Source organism: Trichosurus vulpecula, chromosome 4 (genome assembly GCF_011100635.1).
Source record: "Trichosurus vulpecula isolate mTriVul1 chromosome 4, mTriVul1.pri, whole genome shotgun sequence".
Taxonomy (NCBI): Eukaryota; Metazoa; Chordata; class Mammalia; order Diprotodontia; family Phalangeridae; genus Trichosurus; species Trichosurus vulpecula.
In genome coordinates, this window is record NC_050576.1 from 184409334 (window position 1) to 184418173 (window position 8840).

An 8840-nucleotide genomic window follows, 5' to 3' on the forward strand; every position below is an offset into this window, starting at 1 on the left:
TGATTGCCCAGGATGACATATGAAGTAAACATCAAAGGCAGGATTTGAACCCAAGTTCTTTAATTACAAAGTCTTTGTTCACTCTCCTATTTTCCTCCCTACATCTCTAAAAGCCATGTTAACAAAACTCATTCAGATTATAGTTGGGAAATAACTGTAACAACAGAAAAAGACATAGTCTTCAATAGGTTTGGTTGTTGTCCGCGTTTATCTTCTACACTTTATTAGTAACACATCCCACCAGATACTCCTAAAGGAAAGTAGAAGGAATGTATATGGGATCCCATTCAATTCAGTAATCATTACATGGTACATGATAGATGTTCAATAAACACTTACTTGTTTGCTGTACCTATTTATGTGCCAGGCCCTGTACTAGGTGCTGGGGACATGTAGACAAAAATAAAAACAGCCCCAGCTCTCAAGGAGCTCATATTCTATGGCAAAGGAAATTAGTACATATCAATATTCTTCTAAAATGTTTCAAACCTCCCAGAACATTAGATCATCTTCCTTCCAAAAGCACTAGCTTTGGACTGGGTAGAATTTAGGGCGGAGGGGCCGCAAAACTGTGCCAAGAAGGAAGGAATTTGATTGCTACTGACAATTGGATGTCTACTACGTTCATATCAGACTTTCAAATGCTAACAGAAAAAGGCAGCATTTTCTAGACAAAAAGCAATTGCCCAATTTGATCTGTGCTCCAAATACTAAAAACAAATCTAGATTTACAGGATAAATCCTATAAATACAGAAACTCACCACAATGCACAAAATTTTTAAATAAATTTGAATCTTTCAAGTTGGAATATTACAGTACATGAACCCAATTTCAATGACAGATAACATCTATGCACACAGAGTTGTCAATTTTACTACATATATTGACCTGTCAGAGTTGTGTTGTCAACCAATAGTCACAACTCCAGAAGACATGTGTAGTAACTTATTTTATTATAAGAGAGAACAGAAGATCTGCATGTCAGATATCCTTTCCAGTGCTTCTTAAACTGTGGGTCGTGACCTCATATGGGGTCGTGAAAAATTTGGCAACAGTACTCAAAATTAAATGCATAACGAATCCAAGGTGTTTCTGACAGTGCTTGCCCTTGTTGCATCAGGCAATTTCGTTGCAGCCTTGGTTCTGAACACAAAGCATGAGCACTTTGCACTGTGCACGTGCTCAGACCATGCAACACCAACAAATACTGCTGAAATGCAAAAGTTTAAGAAACCCTGCTCTATACCAAGTACAAAGGAGCACAACAATGCCGTCAAAGTCTTGGGTATTTATGTGTTACAGCAAAAATGGGTGGTAACATGGGAGAAGAAAGGGGCAGTCTCCTACCAAATAAGAGGTTACAGGGAAAGCGAAGGAGCAGAAAGAGGAGGATGAAGAGCCCCCGCTGGGAACTGCTAGACAGGGGAGGCAGGATGTCCTTGCTTATCTGAAAAGTCCCAGCTGCACAAACAGTTTAGCAATCTGATGCAGACTGGCTGAAGCCTGTTTTGTAGCTAACTTGGCTTTAAGGACGCTGAGAGTTCACTTAATGTTGAGAGTTGCAAAAGATCACTGTTATGTCAGCTCAGGGGGGCTTCAGCATTGACTCGTCCTGGGCCTCCTGTATACCTGACATCTCCAGTACCTCTGGAAAATAGGGCAACTCAAGAAAACAAGTTAAGTTAGCTTCAGGGTCATATACACAGTATGCACAAGAGGCAGAATCTGTCTCTCATGTTTGTACAATGTTGCACATGTACATATATAATTTTATATACAGACAAAAACACATACATAGATTCATAATACTAATGAAAACTTGGATAGAGGGCTAGCCTTGGAATCAAGAGTTGAATTCAGATCCCCGCTCTGCCACTTACTTGCTCTGTGACCCTAGACAAATCACTTAACTTTCTCATCTGTAAAATGAGATTACATGATCTCTAAGGTCCTTTCCAACTTTTGGTCAATGATCCTAAGAACGTATTTAACACTTTTATCAATGACATGGATAATGGCTTAAATGGCACGCCCATCAAATTGGAAGATGGTGTAAATCTGGACGGATACCAAAGTCAGGATTCAAAGAAACATAGACAGACAAAAGAAAAGCATTGGTGCTGAATCTAATGAGATGAAATTCTAGAGACAAATAGCCAGCAAGGTAGCACAGTGGACAGAGTACTAGAGAAGGAATCAGGATGACCTGAGCACAAATCCTGCCTCAGAAAATTACTAGCTATGTGATCCTGGGCAAGACATTAGATATCTCTAAGCCTCAGTTTCCTAAGCTGTAAAATGGGAATATAATTAACACCTACCTCACAGGGTTATTATGAGGATAAAATGAGATAACACATGTAAAGCATTTTACAAATCATAAAGCACTATATAAATGCTGGCTATTGTTATCATTATAAGTGCAAAAATCTTATACTTGGGTTCAAAAATCATCTTCAGCAGCAGATGATGGGGAAGGCATGGTTAAAGAGTAATTTATCTAACCTAGATCTGAGGGTTTTAGTGAACTGAAAACTCAATATCTTAGCAGTGTAATGTGGCTGCTAAAAAAAGTTAATGCCATATTGAGCTAAAGCAAGGAATGCATCACTTCCAGCAGTAAGGAGGTGATTGTGCCATTCTTCTCTCACTGTGCAGCCAAAACCTTCACCACCCTGTGGCCAGCCTTTTGATAAGCATCTCCAACCTTATCCAGGTTGGTCCCCAGAGAGCAAATATATGCATAGTCTATCAACCAGGTCATACTTAAAAACCTTTCTAGCTTGGTAGGAGCTGCCAGCACTTTGTGCCTCCATAGCCCTGGAGAATCCAGGGTCAACTCCATGTCAAGGTGGAGCACCAGAGTAGAATTTTAGTGGAGGATGGAATCATTCTAGAAAAATTCATTTCAAAACCCCTTTTTTACAGAATACTTAAAGGAAAAAAAATGTTTTGCAAATTATGATATACAGATGGAATGGACCATTACAGCAAATGTAAGGAATGAGGAATGTGATGAATTCAAAGACACATGGTAAGATTCATATGAAGCAATACAGAATGAAGAAAGCAGAGCCAGAACAACATCACATGAGCACTTGCACCAATGTGTACATGTGTAATGGCTGCACCAATCTATATAAAGATAACATGGAGAAGCAATGAAACACTGTTCAGTTAAAGCAGCCAAAGTGATAGCCCAGTGAAAAAAATTTAAGGGTGCATTCCCTCCTTTTTGTTAATAATCAAAGCCGAATTTCTTTTTTCAGGGAATGCAGTTGACAAATAATCATTAGCGCTTGCTATGTATACAGCACTGTGCTAAGTGCTAGGGCTATAAATAAAAGCAAAAAACAATCCCTGCCCTCAAGAAGCTCAACTTCTAATGAGGGAGGAAATATACAAATAAGTAAAAAAGAAAAAAAGGCTAAATACAGTGTAAATGGGAGACAGTCTCAGAAGGAAGACGCTTGGGGAGGGGTGGGGGTGGCGGGGGGCAGAATACTAAAAAAGGCCTCTTCCAGAAAGGTGGGATCTGAGCTGAGTCTTGAAAGAAGTCAGAGAAGACAGAAGGTAGAGCCAAGGAGGGAGAACTTTCCAAGCACAGGGACAGCTAGTGAAAATGGACTTTATAAAAGGGTTTGTTTCAGTGTTTGTTGGGAAGTATCTGTTGTAAAAACAAAATATAGCAATAAATTTATTTTTAAAATTAAGCAGATAAGGATAGGGGCTGGATCTATGATTTTGCTATTAGGGAACACTTTGATAAGGAAATGCCCTCTACCAAAGCATACTGGCACTTTCTCTGCAAGATATAGTCTTAGAGAGGTCCCTAGAGCAGTGACAGGTCAAGTGATTTATCCAGGGTCACAAAGTGAGTATAAGTCAAAGGCAGGAACTTGACTCCCAATCTTCCCAGCTCCAAGGCCAGCTCCCTATACACTATGCCATACTACTTCTCAAAGTCAATACCAATTTTTTTTTTAGTTTTGCAATAAGAGTAAATAATAAGTTTTGCAATAATAATAATTATTTTTCCAGTAATACATAATTTTTGCAATCATCTTAGGTCTTCCTATTCTTTCGTAATATTCAGAGTTTACATTAAATCCCTCATGTTAATTGTTTTAATTAAAGCTTAAGAAGCAGGAAAGATGAGTATCCCCAATTTAGCTTAACTAAGTCTGAGTAACATATGCTTCTTTTGCATGCCAAGATTCTCTTCTAAGTACATTCCATCACCTCCCTCACAAATTCTGATTTTGCTTTTCTGCATTGCTCAAAACACTCCGATGATAAACAGCCATAACTTACTCTAAGGCCATCGGTTACAGTGAAGATGTCAACGGGTCATACATTTAAGAGATAATTTTCTGCTAATTAATGAGGCAAGAACAACTTGATTTGGAACTTTATTCCCCAGTAATTTATGCAGGTTGCTCTGCCAGGGGTGGGGAACCTGTGACCTCAAGGCCATATGTGGCCCTCTAGGTCCTCAAGTGCAGCCCTTTAACTGAATCCAAACTTCATGGAACAAATCCTCTTAATAAAAGGATTTGTTCTGTAAAACTTGGACTCAGACAAAAGGCTGCACCCGAGGACCCAGAAGGCCACATGTGGCCTCAAGGCCGAAGGTTCCCTATCCCTGAAAGACTGTATAAACAGAATTCTTAGATATCAAATCATATTTGTAAATGCCCAGTTCTTGCTGTTTAAAGGAATCTTTAATAAACTGAACCCCCAACATCAGTATTCCGCAAATCTAAATTTGCACGTTTTAGATTTCCTTAAAGTAAGGAGACACACCTAAATGTTGTCAACACAGTTAATCATCAATTATTTTTAAGCCTAGTTAGGTCCATTGCTTGGATTAAATAGTCTTCACAAAAAAAAAAAAAAATTAGACCATCCAGGCAATACTGGAACAATGTGCCTTTTATTTGGAATGTTTAAGAGAAAGCCCTTCAATGGGGTCCAGGTGACTTAACAGGAGACTCCCAAGCAATCAGGAGGCAGGGACAAGGGAAAAATGCTGGAGTAGTACTCATACCTCCTTTAGAGTGGGTCCAGTACTGGCATTTCCAAACTAGGGAAGCCCTGCATCCTCCTCTAAAACTGGGCTGGGAAGAAGCAAGAAAGGGACACACATAGGGCTCTCCCCAGGGAATCTCAGGCACCATAGTCCTCACGCATGGAGAGGAAGCAGGTCTAGATGGTCTAGCAAGAGGTTTCAGCTAGGGAAGACAGTTGAGTGAGGAAAGATCATTCAGTTGGGAAAGCGAGGCCTCCCATGTGAGGAAGGGCCCCACCCCTTAAGTTACACACAGGCAGGCACTGATGAGCTAGGAAACCAAAAGTTTCTAGCATAGATAGAAGATTTCAGATACTGGGGGAGAGAGGTTGGGCCTAGAGAAGCAGGGCTGAAAAGAAGAGGTGCCATGTTGGAGGGGTGGGGCCTGGATGGGAAATAGACAGTCTGCTGGAAAGAGAAAAGCTAAGCCATTAAAACCTAAGCGAGGGGAGGGAATGTTTTGTTTTGTTTTTTATCCAATATGAATAGCTGGCATAAAAAGGGATTATACAGTGTCATGAAAGGTATTTCATCCCTTTAATATATCTAGCAGGCTCCCTGCTGGTCTCCACTGGACATGTAGTCTCCATCAGATGCTACTCTATTGCATACAACCCCAGAGGGCACTGCCATGCTGGGCAAGGCTCATATAATGTCCACAAGATGTGGCTAGGCCAGACCTCACTGATTAATGACCTTGTTGCTTCTCTCTACTCGGCTTCTTGCTCAGCTGCAATTCTCGTCTAGATCCTCCTTACGAGTAGAGTAGGCTTTGCCATGGTCATTTTGTTAAAGCAGAGGCTGTTTCATACTTCTTTTAGATAAGCAGCCACCCTTGACTTAGGCCAGCAAAAAAAAAAAAGAAAACCCACCTTCTTTAGGAAAAATAAACTGTTGTGTTGGTCTTTTTGACTTGGGCAGTTTCCCTCAGAGGCTTAGCCTAGGCATCTCATCCTCAATAGGAAATCCTCAGCCCCAAGATCCAAGCTCTTCTAAAGTCTTCAGTCTTAAGTTTTAATTTGAACTATATACTTCCTTGCCCAGGGCCTTGGGTCTCTCTGTCAAAAACCTCACCCCAGTTTATGCTGAACATTGCCTCTACCACCTCATTTTAATTTCTGAAGACTAGCCTTACATGAGCTATTCATCCAATAATTACCAACAGCTCTAACATTCCAAATTACCCAGTTTTCTAACCCAAATCTTTCTCTCAAGTAGATGAACTGAGGGGAAATCTTACAGAGCCATAGCTAAGCCCAAAGGGCAAGGCTGTTGTCTGTCCTACCTGCCCAACCACATTCACAGCTTTTCACATGGCCAAGCAAAGCTGATAAGTTGGAGCCAAAATTGTGAAGGACCTTAAATAGTAAACAAGGAATGCATATTTTATCTGGAGCCAAGAGGAAGCCATTGAAGTAGGGCCTGGTCATCTCTATCCTTCAGAAATATCAATTTAGCACATGGATTGAGGATGGATTTGAACGGTAAAAGCAGAAGACTGAATTCAAGGAGACAAAGCAGGAAGTCATTTCAATAGTCCAAGTAAGAAGGAAAAATATCCATGGGGATGAGGTACTAAACTAGGGTGCCAGTTGTATGAATAGAGAGAAAGAACCAGAGGCAAGAGATGTTGAGGAGGAGAATCAGTAAGGCTTGGCAATGGATCGGATGTGGGAGATAAGAAAGGATAAAGAGTCGAGAATGACACAGATTGCAAAAACCCAAGGTCCTGAAAAGATGCCAGTGCCCAACAAAAACGTAGAAAATATCCACACAAATGAAACCACGGATTCATCAAACTATTAAGAAGCAAAATATATTATCCACTGCCCTCTCTTCTGCTATGGACTTCACCCCTTCCCCCCGCCCCACCACCATCTGCACATCAGGTCCCACAGCACTTCCCTAGGTCCACTCTATTCCTTCACCATGGAATTTCTTTCTCTAGCTACTTTCTTCCTTCTCCAAGTCATGTAAAAGAGGAAACAGGGATAAATAAGGAAGGGGCAATGTCTTGGTAGAAATCTGTCTGTAGAGCTACCCCTAGATGAAACAACAGTAATGATTGACAAATTATCCCATACTTCTTATCCATTCCCAACCTCCCACCCCTCGCACCTCCACTCAGCAGCAATAAAGGAAGATGTGGGAGAGAAATAGCAAATGTTGAATGCCATATTGTCTGATCAAACATATTTTGGTGTATTTGTCTCTATATTTGCTTTACTTGTCTGTTTTACAGGGCTAAGTGCCTGTAGCCATGGTATCTGTGCTTATTATAGTGTTGATCTCAATACATGTTTAATTCTTTGGTTTTAAAAGCTGTGGTTTTTAAAAGAACATTGAGAATGAGTAAATATTCCAGTTTATAGCTATTTTCCCTCTAAATGGGGGGGTGGCATTTACATAAATCTTTTCAAATTGCTTGTAGGTCCTCTTCATTTTACAAGTTTCCAAGGGAAACAAGGTCGTTCTTGAGGAGAGTAAAGACTGGGAGTAGGGTAGAGGGAGGCACAAGAACAATACCTCTACCAATTCAATGTCTTTAATACGAAAGCAGGGTAGAGGAAGAGCTTGCCCCATAGTAGGCAGATAGTGAAGATACTGGGGCTGTGCTATATATTCAAATCAAAAGGAATAGGTGGCCTTCTACTCAGACCTTGACCTGAAGTACAGACAATTACAGCTTATGCCCTGGCTCCCCACTGAGGAAGCCAAAGAAGGCAAGGTAGAAAGGAAAGAGAGTGCTTTAAAGGATCATGATAAAGCTGTAGAACAAGGAGAAACGGAAGTTTAAAGTGGCAATGATGTATATGTGTGTGTGTGTGTGTGTGTGTGTGTGTGTGTGTGTAAAAACACACATTTTTTAAGGCAGGAAAAGGGCTTAGAACAGCACTTAGATTGGTAATCAAGAAACTTAAGTTCCACTCTTGACCTGATTTAATATACTGATCTAAGCCAAATAACTCATCTCTCAGGCCCTGTTTTCTCTGCTGTCGAAAATGAGTACTAGACTAGAGCAGGACTTCTCAACTTTTTTTTGGTGTCCTGGACATTTTTGGCGGCCTGGTGAAACCTACAGACCTCTTCTCAGGATGTATGCGGTTTTCTGAATTCATAACTGAAGGAAGTGCTAAATTTCTGGGAGAGATTAGTTAAAATAAAGATGTATTTTTTTCACATCCAAATTCATGACCTTCTCCTCCCCCCTTTGCCCCGTCCCTCCCCCTCCCCCATCTCTCTACCATGTTAAGATCTTGGACCGAGGTTCTGTAAGATTTTTTCCAATTCTAACTTCCCGAGTCTATCATCTGTGTCGCTCACAGGCAATCGGCAGGTTACTATGGAAACAAGACAGACTGGTTGCCTGGCAACCTCATCCCCAGGATGCTAGCAGTCCTCTTTGACACAATCTCCTCCCCTTTTTCTTCCCGGAAAGATTGCCTTAAAGACCATCGTAAGGGTAAAAGCGCTAGATGTGGCAGCAGAATTCTGCAACTCTGCTGTCACTGTATACAGAAATGCTGGGTGGAGAGGGCGGGCGGGTCCCCTAATCTGGTGTTGTTAAAAGGACCATGGATTTGGAGGTACCTCTAGCTTCCGCTATTTACCACTTGCACAACCTTGGGCTAGTCAACTAACTTCTCTAGACCTGCTCCCCCCCCCCCTAAAAACAAACGGATGATGCCATCTCTCAAATCCATTCCAGCTCTGAATCCTAAAAATCTTAACCCCACCTTCCAAGGCGGGTCCCCCCTCCCTCCTTTC